Below are 14,996 nucleotides of genomic sequence, written 5' to 3'. Positions count from 1 at the left end.
TTATGTATGTAAATATACATGATACAGATGAGGCACATGAAGTCTGTAGAACATGACTTGCTCAAGTGTCACAGTGCAAACATTGCTGAGGTGAACCCATATCTAAGATCACTTAGTTTCAAAACTGCTTTTTTCACTATAGTCTATAGCCTCTTTTATAAGACAGGGTACATGCTTATCAGGAAGGAGTGGGTTATGAGTACCTGTTATTTGGGAATACCTCTAATCATAGATAACCTTCAGGAGACTACTTCATATTATGCTTATGGAATGTGCAAAGGCATGGATTATAATTGCAAGAACAGCCTTGGGAATCACTGACTGAGATTCTATATTGCTATCACCACTTAAAAAAATATTAAGTCACCGAATCTCTTTGTTTTTGTTTCCCAGTAGTAAGTGGGGATATTGACTATCTCCTAGAGTTGTACTGGGTTTTAAAATAGAATATACAGGTAAACACAATAGTGTTTGTCACATAGTGAACAAATTAATGGTAGATATAATTGCTAGTTATGTGGTTGAAGTAAGGCCACCTTTTGGTGATTTACCCTGGCTCATTATAAATGAGTTTCTTGGGGATTTGGGGTTAGAAGACATGTGGTTTGCATTTTCCTAAAGAATTGGCCAGGCCTTGACCAGTGTGGCTCACTTGGTTAGTCGTCCTGCAAACCAAAAGGTCTCCAGTTTGATTCCAGGTCAGGACACATGCTTGGGTTGAGGGCCACATCCCTGGTTGGGGGTGTGCGAGAGGCAACTAATTGATGTTTCTCACATCAGTGCTTCTCTACCTTTCTCTCTCCCTTTGCCCTCTCTAAAATTAATTAATTTAAAAAAGGATTGGCCAGAAAGCTTTGGGGAAGTGACAGTTTGTCCATAATCTTAAGACTATTTTTGTGCTGATGGTCATCATGGACCTGTAAGGAAGAACTTACCATCATTATTGTAACTACATGGTTCCAAGGGAACAGAATCTATTCAAGTGAGAGAATTATGAAAAATATGTGATTATTCCTATCAAGAGCAAGATTTGACTCATGGAATTTTTAATACGCCTCCATATGTGAATAACATTTTATCTCAACTCAAAGCAGATGCAAGGGGCTGCTTAATAAATCCTGTATGCCTTGTCTGGCACAGTAACCCATAGTATTTAGTGTGTGGACATAGGATAGTTGAAACCTGAGTCTGCAGGGAGGTAGTAAGACCATGAGAGGCAGTTGTCAGGGTACTTTGAATGCTACTATTTTATTCCAAATCCATCTTCTCACTGTCACCCCTTTGTTGATTGAATAATCATTGGACAGAATGCATCTTACCTGGGAATTCAGTCTTGAGCTGAGAGAAGGGAAAAGATATAGAAAATCAGTGATCCCTCACCTATTACAGGAGTTATGTTCCAGAGACCCCCATGATAGGTGAAAATCCGAGAAGTAGCGGCATTATATTTATTTTATTATTTATATTTTAAGGCTTTATAAACCCTTCCCACACTCCTATAAACCTTTCCCAGACTCTTATTAACCTTTCCTACACTCTTATAAACACTTCATATGCTCTTAAACACTTTCTATACTCTTAAACCTATGTAATTTTAACAACATAAAAAGTTGTATATGGGTGCCCACCAGTGAAGTATACAGTCGTCCCTCACTATATCGTAGTTCACTTATTGCGGCTTCACTGTATCCCGGGTTTTAACTGCAATACAGTTCAATAAATGAACCGTGATATAGTGAGGGACAACTGTAGATTTGAGGTGTCCTCTCTTATACTAAGCTGTTGCCTTCAAAAGGAAGAGAATAAAAAATAATGTAGCTGGCACTGACTAGTATTGGCTCAACTACACCCCGTCAGAAGAGATTTTCTGTAAAAGGTACTACCTATTCTTTGGTATATTAATTAGACATCTATTTGGGGGTTTTAAGACAAGAGCTCTAGCCATGGGTGTTAGAAATGCATGAGAGATTGAGGCGGGAGAAACTGATGATCTAATTCAAGTGCCTTTATTTGATGCTGTGCTTGCAGGCAGGCTGAGTTGGGGACAGACTGAAGCCCTGGGGTGGGTGGGGAAGGCAAGAGTGGGGTTCTTAAAAAAAGCACCAGGTTTGGGGGGATATGGGGGTGGTGCTAGTCTCTTGTTCTGGGGTCTCAGGGTTTCAGAGCCAAGACAATAAGTTAGGTAAAGGGCCTGACTGTTCCCAGGTACTGGAGGTTCAGTCTGACCACCAGCCATTGTGGTGCCAGATGTCTGCTGTGGGAATTGGGAGAGTTTCAGTGGAGCTGCGGGCTATCAATTGACTTGGGATAACTGAGTCATGGGTAGTCCAGCGGGTTAGAAGACTGGCCTGACCCTTTCATCAGGCATCTAAGGGGTTGAGAAGCAGGGCCTAATATATAGAACTTACTTTAACTGTAGCCAAGTGGAAATGATCACTGGTTACTGTGGATGGCATTTGGCTTTGGAAAGAACCCAGAATAAATCATAAATACCACAGTTTCCAGCACAAAGGGAGTATGCTGGAATTGTACAATGTTCACAGAAAATAGCTCTAGAAGCAACAGCCTCATTAGGCACTAGATTGGTTACCAGTTCCAAAAGGTACAATAATCATACCATCAGCTATTCTGGAAAGGCTAACTGAGCAAAAGCCAAAGAAAAATCCCAACCAACTATGAGTTTCTTTCCAAATCTAGTCTGGAATCAGTCCCTTTATTTCTTCTCTTCTATCTTTTATCTTTTCACTACATTGCTAGGAGAATATATTGGACAGAATAGAGCACAGGTGGCAAACACAAGGCCCATAGGCCGAATCTAGCCCTCCACCTTGTTTTATCTGGCCTGGCACCTTGTTTCTACCCAGTGGCAGTGCCGAGCTCCTTACCCCTGGTTAAGGAGTAGTTACATTTATACAGTCCTAAAATTACATTCAGCCCTTTGAAGGCAACCACGAGGCTGATGTGGCTCCCGGTAAAAATGAGTTTGACACCCCTGCAATAGAGTCTGGATGATCTATGAACAGCTCATAGATTAAGTAGTAAACAAATATAGCACATTGAAAAAAAGATAATTAGAATAACCCCTTCTAGTAATAGCAGGATTATGCTAAGTCAAGCACTTGAGCCATTTCATGCCATTTTTTTCTTTATTGTTTATAAAGAACAGAAATTTCTTTCTCACAGTTCTAGAGTCTGGAAGTCTGAGATCAGGATGCCAACATGTGGTGTTGTGCTGAGAGCCCTCTTCTGTGTTCTAGGCTGTCAACTTCTAGTTGTAATCACATGGTGGAAGGGGAGAGGAAGTTTTCTGGGGTCTTTTACCTTGAGCCATTGAGCCACTCAACTCCCTCTTTCCAATGCTGATCCTTGTGCACTTTTTCCTCCATCAAAAATATTTTACCTGTCAATCTTCAGAATGAGACAGGCTGGATGAGTAGCCAGTGTTAGAGGAAATAAAACTCTAAGAGAAGGCAAAGAAGAGGCCACAGGATTTAGGATAACAAAAGTAGGGTTTTATTAACCTAAAATAATACAGTAACTAATAAATACTACAATAAACTTTTACATACTCACAACTGTAAACCTACTTTTGCCAAACCCTGTGTGTGTGTGTACTGAGAGAGAAAAAGAAGAGCTGTATAGTGCTTGTGTGGTGCGATTTCCCAGGTACAAGAAAATCTTAATTGTCAGACCTGTATTTCTGTTTCTTAGTAGCTATTGTCTTAAATTACATTATCTAGAGTTGAGTCTTTAATTCTTTAATGTGTGAAAAAAACAAGGATTATGTTTATTTTATTTTTGTACTTGCACAGAACTTAACAACAGTTCCTTACCCATAGGAAATGCTGAACAAATATCTGTTGACCTGGATGTAAACTTCAGAACCCTCTATAAGAGAAAACATGACTTTCATTCCACACATAAGACTAAATCAGATTAGCTCATACATCACAGTCTCTTTCAACCCAATGCAGATAGTATTAGACAATCCCAGCACTCATTTTTGCTAAGGGTAGTCCTTAGAGACTGCTAGTTGCCGCCCATCATCTCTTCTTTAACACGTGTCTGCCCAGCTAGACTATATTTCCCAATCTCTTTTGCAGTTATGTAGCCAGATGATTGATATAGCCAATGAAATATAAAGGGAAATGATGTGTGCCATTTCTGGGACTGGCTCCTAAGACTTTGGATATGATCACCTCTCTACTCTCTTACCCCTTTCCAGCACCTACAATCTAGATGTAATAGCTACCCATATTCAACAGCACAGATGACAGTAATTCACTATGAGATAGAAATACAATGACTTGGAAAGAAACCAATTCTCTCAATAAGTGTAAAACAGAGTTACCCCTCTGTCCTCAACTTTTTACATTAAGGTGGTCAGGTAAGAAAGAAATAATATTTCTTTTTTTTTTAATTTGAGAAGTTTTATCAAATTTCTTTTTTTTAATTTTAATCATTGTTCAAATACAGTTTTCTCCTTTTTACTCCCAATCCAGTCCACCCTCCCACCCTCCCCACTTCCCTCCCATTACCACCCTCCTCTTAGTTTATGACCATGTGTCCTTTAAGTTTGTTCCTGTGAACCCTTCCCACTGTCCCCTTAAATTCCCTCTTCTCTCCTCTATGGTCACCGTCAGCCTGTCCTCTATTTCAGTGTCTTTGGTTATATTTTGCTTGTTTCTTTGTTTTGTTATTTAGGTTCCTGTTAAAGGTGAGATCATATGGTATTTGTCTTTCACTGCCTGGCTTGTTTCCCTAAGCATAATGTTTTCCAGCTCCATCCACGCTGTTGCAAAGGGTAGGAGCTCCTTCTTTCTTTCTGCTGCATAGAATTCCATTGTGTAAATGTACCATAGTTTTTTGATCCATTCATTTACTGATGGGCATCTTGGTTGCTTCCAGCATCTAGCTATTGTAAATTGTGCTGCTATGAACATTGGGATGCATAGGTTCTTTTGGATTCGTGTTTTAGTATTCTTAGGATAGAGTCCCAGCAGTGGAATTGCAGGGTCAAAAGGCAGATCCATTTTCAGTTTTTGGAGGAAGTTCCATACTGCTTTCCATAGTGGTTGTACCAGTCTGCAGTCCCACCAGCAGTGCACTAGGGTCCCCTTTTCTCCACAACCTCTCCAACACTTGTTGTTTGTTGCTTTGTTTATGATGGCCATTCTGTCTGGTGTGAAGTGGTATCTCATTGTGGTTTTAATTTGCATCTCTCTGATAGCTAGCGATATTGAACATCGTTTCATGTGTCTTTGGATTTTCTGTATGTCCTCCTTGGAGAAGTGTCTGTTCAAGTCCTTTGCCCACTTTTTTAATTGGATTCCTTGTCTTCTTAGAGTGCAGTCTTGTAAGTTCTTTATATATTTTGGAGATTAAACCCTTGTCTGAGGTATCATTGGCAAATATGTTTTCCCATACAGTTGGTTCTCTTTTAATTTTGATATTGTTTTCTTTAGCTGTGCAGAAGCTTTTAATTTTGATGAGGTCCCATTTGTTTATTCTTTCCTTTATGTCCCTTGCTCTAGGGGACACATCAGTAAAAAAGTTTCTTCGTGAAATATCTGAGATTTTCCTACCTACGTTCTCCTCTAGGACTTTACTGGTGTCATGTTTTATATTTAAGTCTTTTATCCACCTTCAATTTATTTTTGTATATGGTGTAAGTTGGTGCTCAAGTTTCATTTTTTTGCACGTGGCTGTCCAGTTCTCCCAACACCATTGGTTGAAGAGGCTATTTTTATTCCATTTTATGTTGCTGCCTCCTTTGTCAAATATTAATTGACCATAGAGACTTGGGCTTATTTCTGGGCTCTGTGTTCTGTTCCATTGGTCTATGTGCCTGTTTTTATGCCAGTACCAGGCTGTTTTGATTGCAGTGGCCTTGTAGTATAGTTTAGTGTCGGGTGTTGTGATCCCTCCTACTTTACTCTTCTTTCTCAAAATTGCAGCAGCTATTCGGGGTCGTTTATAATTCCATATAAATTTTTGAAGTGTTTGTTCTATGTCTGTGAAATATGCCATTGGTACTTTAATAAGTATTGCATTGAATGTGTAAATTGCTCTGGGTAGTATGGACATTTTGATGATATTAATTCTTCCAGTCCATGAACACGGTATATGTTTCCATTTGTTTGTGTCTTCCTTGATTTCTTTCTCCAGTGTTGTGTAGTTTTCTGAATACAGGTCTTTTACCTCTTTGGTTAGGTTTATTCCTAGATATTTTATTTTTCTTTTTGCTATTTCAAATGGGATTTTTTTCCTTGATCTCTGCTTCTGCTGTTTCATTGTTGGTGTACAGAAATGCCTTTGATTTCTGGATATTGACTTTGTATCCCGCTGTTTTGCCAAATTCATTTATTAGGTCAAGCAGTTTTTTGGTACAGTCTGTAGGATTTTCTATGTATACTATCATGTCATCTGCAAACAGTGACAGTTTTGTTTCCTCCTTTCTGATTTGAATGCCTTTTATTTCTTTTTCTTGTCTGATTGCTGTGGCTAAAACTTCCAGTACTATATTGAATAGAAGTGGTGAAAGTGGACAGCCTTGTCTTGTTCCTGATCTTAATGGAAAAGGTTTAATTTTTGCCCATTGAGAATGAGGTTGGCTGAAGGTCTCTCATATATGGCCTTTATTATGTTGAGGAATGCTCCCTCTATTTCCACTTTGCCAAGTGTTTTTATCATGAATGGGTGCTGTACCTTGTCAAATGCTTTTTCTGCATCAATTGATATAGTCATGTTTTTTTTTTTGTCTTTGCTTTTGTTTATGTGATGTATTACATTTACTGACTTGCGAATATTGAACCATCCTTGCATCCCTGGAATGAATCCCACTTGGTCATGGTGTATAATCTTTTTAATGTATTGTTGGATGCGGTTTGCCAGTATTTTGTTGAGGATTTTAGCGTCAATGTTCATCAGTGATATTGGCCTGAAGTTTTCTTTCTTTGTTGTGTCTTTATTTGGTTTTGGAATTGGGATGATGTTGGCTTCATAAAAAGAGTTTGGGAGACTCCCATCTTTTTGGATTTTTTGGAATAGTCTGTGAAGGATAGGGGTTAGCTCTTCCTTAAATGCTTTGTAGAATTCTCCTGTGAAACCATCTGGTCCCGGGCTTGTGTGCGTTGGGAGTTTTTTGATTACTGCTTCAATTTCTTTTGTTGTTATTGGTCTGTTCAGGCTTTCTGCTTCTTTTTCATTGAGTTTTGGAAGATTATATTTTTCTAGAAAGTTGTCCATTTCACCTAGGTTTTCAAATTTCTTGGCATACAGCTCTTTGTAGTAATTTCTTACAATCCTTTGTATTTCTGTTGTATCTGTTGTAATCTCTCCTCTTTCATTTCTGATTGTGTTTATTTGGGTCTTCTCTCTTTTTTTCTTGACTAGTCTGCTTAAAGGCTTGTCGATTTTGTTTATCTTTTCAAAGAACCAGCTCTTGGATTCATTGATCCTTAGAATTGTGCTTTTAGTCTATGTCATTTAATTCTGCTCTGATCTTGGTTATTTCCTTCCTTCTGCTTGCTCTGGGCTGTCTTTGTTGTTGTTCCTCGAGTTCTTGTAGATGTAGGGTTACGTTGTTTGTTTGGAATGTTTCTAACCTTTTTAGGTGGGCCTGTATCACTATGAACTTCCCTCTCAGGACTGCCTTGGCTGTGTCCCATAAGTTTTGGGTTGTTGTGAGTTCGTTTTCATTTGTTTCCAGAAACCTTTTGATTTCTTCCCTAATATCATTCTTGACCCATTCATTGTTTAATAGCATGCTATTTAATCTCCATGATTTTGAGTGTTTTTGGTTTTTTCCCTTCGGGTTGGTTTCTAGCTTCAGTCCCTTGTGGTCTGAGAAAAATGCTTGGTATGATTTAAATTTTCTTGAAATTCTTGAGGCTTGTTTTGTGTCCTATCATGTGGTCTATCTTTGAGAATGTTCCGTGTACATTTGAAAAGAATGTATATTTAGCTTCTTTTGGATGGAGGGCTCTGTATATATCAGTAAAGTCCATTTCATCAAGGGTATTGTTCAATGCCACAATATCTTTGTTGATATTTTGTTTAGAAGATCTGTCCATTTTTGATAGTGGGGCGTTAAAATCTCCCACTATAATTGTGTTGCTGTCCATATCTTTCTTGAAGTCCTCTAAGATTTTCTTTATGTATTTCAGTGCTCTTATGTTGGGTGCATATGTATTTACAATATTTATGTCTCCTTGATGGATTCTTCCCTTGAGTATTATGAAGTGACCTTCTGGGTCTCTCTTTATGGACCTTTTTTGGAAGTCTATTTTGTCTGATATGAGTATTGCTACCCCGGCTTTTTTTTCCTGTCCATTTGCTTGGAAGATTTGTTTCCAGCCCTTCACTTTCAGCCTGTGTAGGTCTTTTATCCTAAGGTGGGTCTCTTGTAGACAGCAGATATGTGGGTCATTTTTTCTTATCCAATCAGCTATTCTATGTCTTTTGATTGGAGCATTTAATCCATTTACGTTTACGGTTATTATTGATAGGTACTTATTCATTGTCTTTTATATACGTGTGTTCCTCTCTCTCTCTCTCTTTTTCTTCTCTCCTCCTTAAAGCAGTCCTTTTAGAATCTCTTGCAGAGCTGGTTTGGTGGAGGTGTATTCTTTTAGACTTCTTTTGTCTGGGAAGCTTCTTATTTGGCCTTCTATCTTGATCGAGAGCCTTGCTGGATATAGTAGCCTTGGTTGCATACCTCTGGTTCTCATTACCTGGAGTATTTCTTGCCATTCTCTTCTGGCTTGAAGTGTTTCCATTGAGAAGTCAGCTGTTAGCCTTATTGGGGCTCCCTTGTATGTTACTTCCTTTTTCTCCCTTGCTGCCTTTAAGATTCTCTCTTTGTCTTGAAATTTTGTCATTTTAATTATGATGTGCCTTGGGGTGGGTCTCTTTGGGTTCCTCTTGATTGGGACTCTCTGTGTTTCCTGGATTTGTGTGACTTTTTCTCTCATCAAATTTGGGGAAGTTCTCCTTCATTACTTGTTCAACTAGGTTTTCGATCCCTTGCTCTTCTTCTCCTTCTGGTATCCCTATTATACTGATATTATTATGTTTCATATTGTCTTGCATTTCTTTTAAACCCTCTTCATTCTTTCTGAGCCTCTTTTCCTTTTCTTGCTCTTTCTGGATGCTGTTTTCTACTTTGTCCTCCAGCTCGCTAATCCAATCTTCTGCTTCATCAATCCTGCTTTTCATTCCTTCTACTGTTTTCTTCAGTTCAGAAATTGTATTCTTCATTTCCTCTTGACCTTTGTTGAGAGTTTCTATTTCCTTTTTCATGTTTATATAGTTTGCAGTGAGATTGATGTAGTTTCCCTCTAATTTCTGAAAGCTCATTGTGAGTTCATTGAACTTCCTGGTAATCATTGTTTTGAACTCACTATCTGATAGTTGAGTTGCCTCTATTTCATTTAGCATTTTTCCTGAGGCTTCCTCGTTTCCCTTCAATTGGGGATTGTTTCTTTGTTTTCTCATTGTTCGTGGGTTTCTTCTTTTTTCTTCTTGTTTGTTAATTTGAACTGTTCTGATTCCCTGTAATTATGGTGTGAACTTCTGTGGCAGAATATTTGTGTGTTTCAGTGGTGCAATCTCCTTCGTGTATCCTGGTGTTCACAGCTTCCCCCTACTCTTTTTTGTGATCAGTTGGAGGAGTAAGGCAAAATGGTTTAAAACAGCAAGACAGTATACTATGATATTTACTTTAGCAGCCAGTAGAGAAGAGATGGGTTATCCTTTGCCTCCTTATAGTGTTAACCGTGATCCTCCACCCCACTATCCATGTTTTAGAAAGGATGGAAAGAAAGTAAGACTCTTATTGGGGCCGAGAGGATTGTTAGTTGGATCTAGAAAGCTGTGAGGCTGTGGGAGGTCAGCTTCTAAGGTAGGGTTGGACTAAAGATTAGTATATAGGAGTAGTGAGTAAAAGAATAGAGACAACACCCACAATAGTATAGTTCAGAAAATTGCAAAGTGGTCTGAGATCAGGTAGGGGTATTGAGAAGCATTTACAATTGTATAGACTAGGTCTTACTAGCAGTAATAGTAAAGTGACAGTCTTGTGGCAGAATCGATGAGGTCTAGATAACAAGAATAAAGAGTATAGAACCTTGAGACTTATATTAATGGAACACAGATGAAGGATATTTACTTATCAATACCTTGTGACTGAGATACCAGGGGAAACCTATCAAATGACAGTATAACCAGCCAAGCAAAGAAGATTATACAGAAAGAAAAAGAATACCAAAATATTAAAATAAAAAATGTCAGAAAAGTGAGAAAAAGATAATACAAATTTACAATAACTTGCAAGATTAAAAAAAGGAAAGAAAAGCAGAATATGTAGTGCAGGAGAGATAAATTTGGAGTAGAAAGAATAATATTAGGTTGAATGGAAGAGAAACATAAGGGATTGCGAGATAAAAATAATAAGAATTGAAAAAAAGTCACATAAAACACAAGATAAAATGAATCAACCAACAACAGCCAGAGAAACCAAACAAAACCAAAAAACAACAACAAAAAAAACAACCAAACAAACAAACAAAAACCTCTTGTTGGTTTCTAACTGGCCAGACCAGTTTTTCTGCTCTTGCTGGCTTCAGCTGGCTGAGGGGCCTTTGAAATGCTTCTCTCTCTCCCAGCCAGATCTCAGCAAGTCTGTCAGGTACCCTGGGCGCTACCCAACACACTGGCGCGTGAGAGTCAGTCTTCCTGAAGGTGCGTGAGCCCAGCCGTTTCCAGCTCCGTGTTCCCCGCCGAACCGCACTCCGACTGGGTGTTGGCGCCTTCTTGGCTCCCCCGGTTGGGCTGGCTGGAAATTTCTGAGCCACTACTGTAGGAACGCACCCAGCGCCACGTCCCTCCCGGGATCGCAGGGCACGATTCCGGCCTCCCTATGGGGCACAAGCTGAGCGCGGCCCGGCTCGTACTCTCCACTGATCTGCACTTCCACCGGGCTAGGGGTGCAGGTGCTTTTCCAGGCTGCTCTCATTTCTCCCCGGTCTCTGGGCGGGTGTTCATATTCCCTGGGCGATTTTTTCTCTGTCCAACTGGCCAATCTGTTCCTTCTAGCAATCCATTCTCCCCTGGAGTTGCTCACCCCCCGTATTCGGGGGAGGGAGGGAGCAGTGACTTCCCTCTCCCGGTCGCCCTGGGGCAGACCCCAGAGCACCGGGCGGGCCTGGGGTCTGCACACCCCTAGACCCCGCGCTGATCCCTGGGCCCCTTTTGTCCTGTAGCAGACTCCTTATCATCTGGTTTTCCAGTGAGTGCAATAATTTTTGATGTCCTGCTTTCAAAAGTGATTCGGTAACCTAGCCCACTTGCTCTGTTTCTCCACCGATCCACGAGTTTCCCCCCTCTTCACAGAAGCCGAGAAAAACGCTGCCTAGAGTAAAGCCACCATCTTCCGTCCTCAGAAATAATATTTCTTTTAGCTATGAATTGTCTATTCTCATTTTTATAGTAGACCAATCTTTTTCCCCACAACTAAAAACAATTATATGCATTCCCACAATCTTTTTTTATAGAGCATTTCAGTCAGCTACCACTAATAATTTAGAGTTGGAATGCATATGAAAATTTATTTACCATCCTAGCACTAAGGGATAAGTTATTCAGAGCAGATCCTATTTTGAAAACAGATTGTGAAGAAGCCAAGGAACAAAAGGCCTTCAGTCTCTGATAAAAAAAAGGAAAAGCTATTAAAAGAGAGTGGGACAATTCAGACCAACCTTACCTTTATAATCTTCCATCAGGTCTGTTCTATGGTTCACAGTATAAATGGGAAAGATGTGCTCAGAGAAGTAGTGCCTTTAGTTCTAGCCCAGTGGCTAGAGGGAAAAGAGAATTTCAAAAACAAAAGTATCACCCTGGCCAGGTGGCTCAATTGGTTGGAGCACTGTCCCCATACACCAAAGGGTTGTGGTTCAATCCCTGGTTGGGACACAAAGCTAGGTTGCAGGTTCCATCACCAGCTGGGGCACATACAAGGAGGCAACTGGTAGATGATTGTTTCTCACATCAATGTTCCCTCTCTCTCTAAAATCAGTAAGTATATCCTTGGGTGAGGTTTAAAAAAACGGGATATGCATGCTTATAAAAATAACCAAAAGAATCATGTAGCATCTGTTCAGGAGGAAAGGATAGACTGATCTTTGAAAAAAGGTCAAGGTGAGTTCTAAAAGTTTGGCTTGTTAATCTTTTAACAACTTTGGAATATAAGAATGGGTACTAGTTCATGCAGTCCAGTACTAAATCTACATAAAACCTGTCAGGGGAACTCATGGAAACAAGATCATGGGTTTAAAAGAAATAGGATATACTGTTTATCTTTAGTCTTTTTATGTTTGTTTTTCACAATGTTACAGAATGCATATTATCCAGGGTGAGAATGATCTGTGGGCCATTTTTTTGTGGTACAGTTTAGCTAGAAAACATATTAGATTGTAAGCAAGTCATAGTGTACCTCTATCTGTGAAAATGGAAAGTAGGAAGTGATAAACATTGTTAGGGTCAGGGGTTTCACTGGGAAATGTGGATACAGAGGAACATAAATTTCATACTTTGTACCCACAAATTGTTTCACTATTGGTGGTAATATTCAATACTAAAACCAGCAATCATAGTCACAGGTGATCTTGGTAACTAAAGGTCAACATAAGGATGTGTGATAATTTTGCCAGACATAACATCCACTGCTTTGGTATGTTGGTAGTCAGTCCCTAATGAAGATATAAGACATCAGTCTGAAACAGGTTGGTTGTCACAATCAGATTCCTTATTTATGCGATGCCCAGCGCCATATGTATAACCTCTTCAGTGGCAGTATTGGCATTCCCATGGTTAGCTATTTCTTTCATAACTTCATTTACCTTGGATTTGAATTTCACTTTCAGTATTACTACTTTTAATTTCTTTCCTGAATTTTCATTTTTATTGACTAGTTCCCTCCTTCATTGTACATTCTTGTTAAACATCATGTGTGTTTATCGCTAGAGAACAAACAACAGCACAAAACACATGCTTTGCTCTCTGCATGTGAACTGAATAGAAGCTCAGTGACCAGTAACCAAAAGACTGAAAAAACTGATGTGATTGATTGTTGTCAGTGATGTACATTTGTTATTATATAGTAATTTATGTACTGAAGAGCTAACAATAATTTTTGTATCGTATTCAATTACTGACAGTCAATATACCATGGTAAAGGAGAGTTAAACTGTGTTGTTGGAGGATTGGTATTATTGAAATAAATCAAGGCAACTGAAATCCATGCATTCTGTAACAGTGCAAAGAAGACTACCTGTATTTTTACTGTTTGTTTTGAATATTGTACATTTTAGTATATATGTGAATGTATATGTGAAATTGTTTTAAACAGTGAGATGTCAATGATAAGTTTTCTTTTTTTTAATATATTTTATTGATTATGCTATTACAGTTGTCCCATTTCCCCCCTTCTCTCCCCTCCACCCTGTACCCCCTCTCCCACCCACGTTCCCCCCTTTAGTTCATGTCCATGTGTCATACTTGTGAGTTCTTTAGCTTCTACATTTCCCATATTATTCTTGCCCTCCCCCTATCTATTTTCAACCTACATTCTATGCTACTTATTCTCTATACCTTTTCCCCCTATCTCCTCCTCCCACCCCCCTGCTGCTAGCCCTCCATGTGCCCTCCATTTCTGTGGTTCTGTTCCTGTTCTAGCTGTTTACTTAGTTTCTTTTGGTTTTGCTTTAGGTATGGTTGTTGATAATTGTGAGTTTGCTGTCCTTTTACTATACATGTCTTTTCTTTATCTTCTTTTCTTAGATAAGTCCCTTTAGCATTTCATAAAATAAGGGCTTGGTGATGATGAACTCCTTTAACTTGACCTTATCTGAAAAGCACTTTATCTTCCCTTCCATTCTAAATGAGAGCTTTGCTGGATAGAGCAATCTGGGATGTAGGTCCTTGTCTTTCATAACTTGGTATATTTCTTTCCAGCCCCTTCTTGCCTGTAAGGTCTCTTTGGAGAAATCAGCTGACAGTCTGATGGGAACTTTTTTGTAGGTGACTGTCCCCTTATGTCTTGCTGCTTCTAGGATTCTCTCCTTCGTTTTTACCTTGGCTAATGTAATTATGATGTGCCTTGGTGTGTTTCTTCTTGGGTCCAACTTCTTTGGGGCTCTCTGAGCTTCTTGGATTTCTTGGAAGACTGTTCCCTTTGCCAGATTGGGGAAGTTCTCCTTTATAATTTTTCAAATAACTTTTCCACTTGTTGCTCCTCCCCTTCTGGTACCCCTATAATTCGAATGTTGGAACGTTTAAAGGTGTCCTGGATGCTCTTAAGCTTTTCCTCGATTTTTTGAATTCTTATTTCATCATGCTTTCCTGCTTGGTTGATTCTATCTTCCTTCTGGTCCACTGTATTGTTTTGAGACTCAGATTCCTTCCTTTCATTATTGGCTCTCCGCGTATCTTCCTGCATCTCTTTTATGGTAACCTGCATCCTTTCATCTAAATTGCGCCCAAAGTCAACCAATTCCGTGAGCTTTCTGATCACCAGTGTTTTGAACTGTGCATCTGATAGATTGGTTATTTCTTGGTCGCTCAAAAGGATGAGTCCTGGGGGACTGATCTGTTCTGCTGGAAACATGTCTTATGTCTTTCCCTGTCTCCCTTTTTTTTTTTATTCCGGTCTGGTCGCTCTTGTTACAGTGGGGGGCGGAGCCTTAGGTGTTCACCGGAGCTGGGCACCCCAGTCGCTAGATTGTGACGTTTTTTGTGGGGGTGGGGGTGGGGGCGGGAGCGGGGATGGGCGGGAACAAAGGCAGTAGTTCCGTTCTCCTGGGCTCAGACACCTCTTCGGGATCCTGGGCCACGAGCTCCGCCCTGGTCCACAATTGCTGTCTCACTGGGTCCCCCAGCTGCAGCTTGCGCACTCAGGGATCACCGCTGCGTTCTTGCGCCCCGGATGGCTATTGCGC

This window comes from Phyllostomus hastatus, unplaced genomic scaffold, assembly GCF_019186645.2.
Source record: "Phyllostomus hastatus isolate PE091 unplaced genomic scaffold, TTU_PhHast_1.1 phas_contig_30, whole genome shotgun sequence".
NCBI lineage: Eukaryota > Metazoa > Chordata > Mammalia > Chiroptera > Phyllostomidae > Phyllostomus > Phyllostomus hastatus.
Note: the sequence above shows the minus strand (reverse complement) of the source record.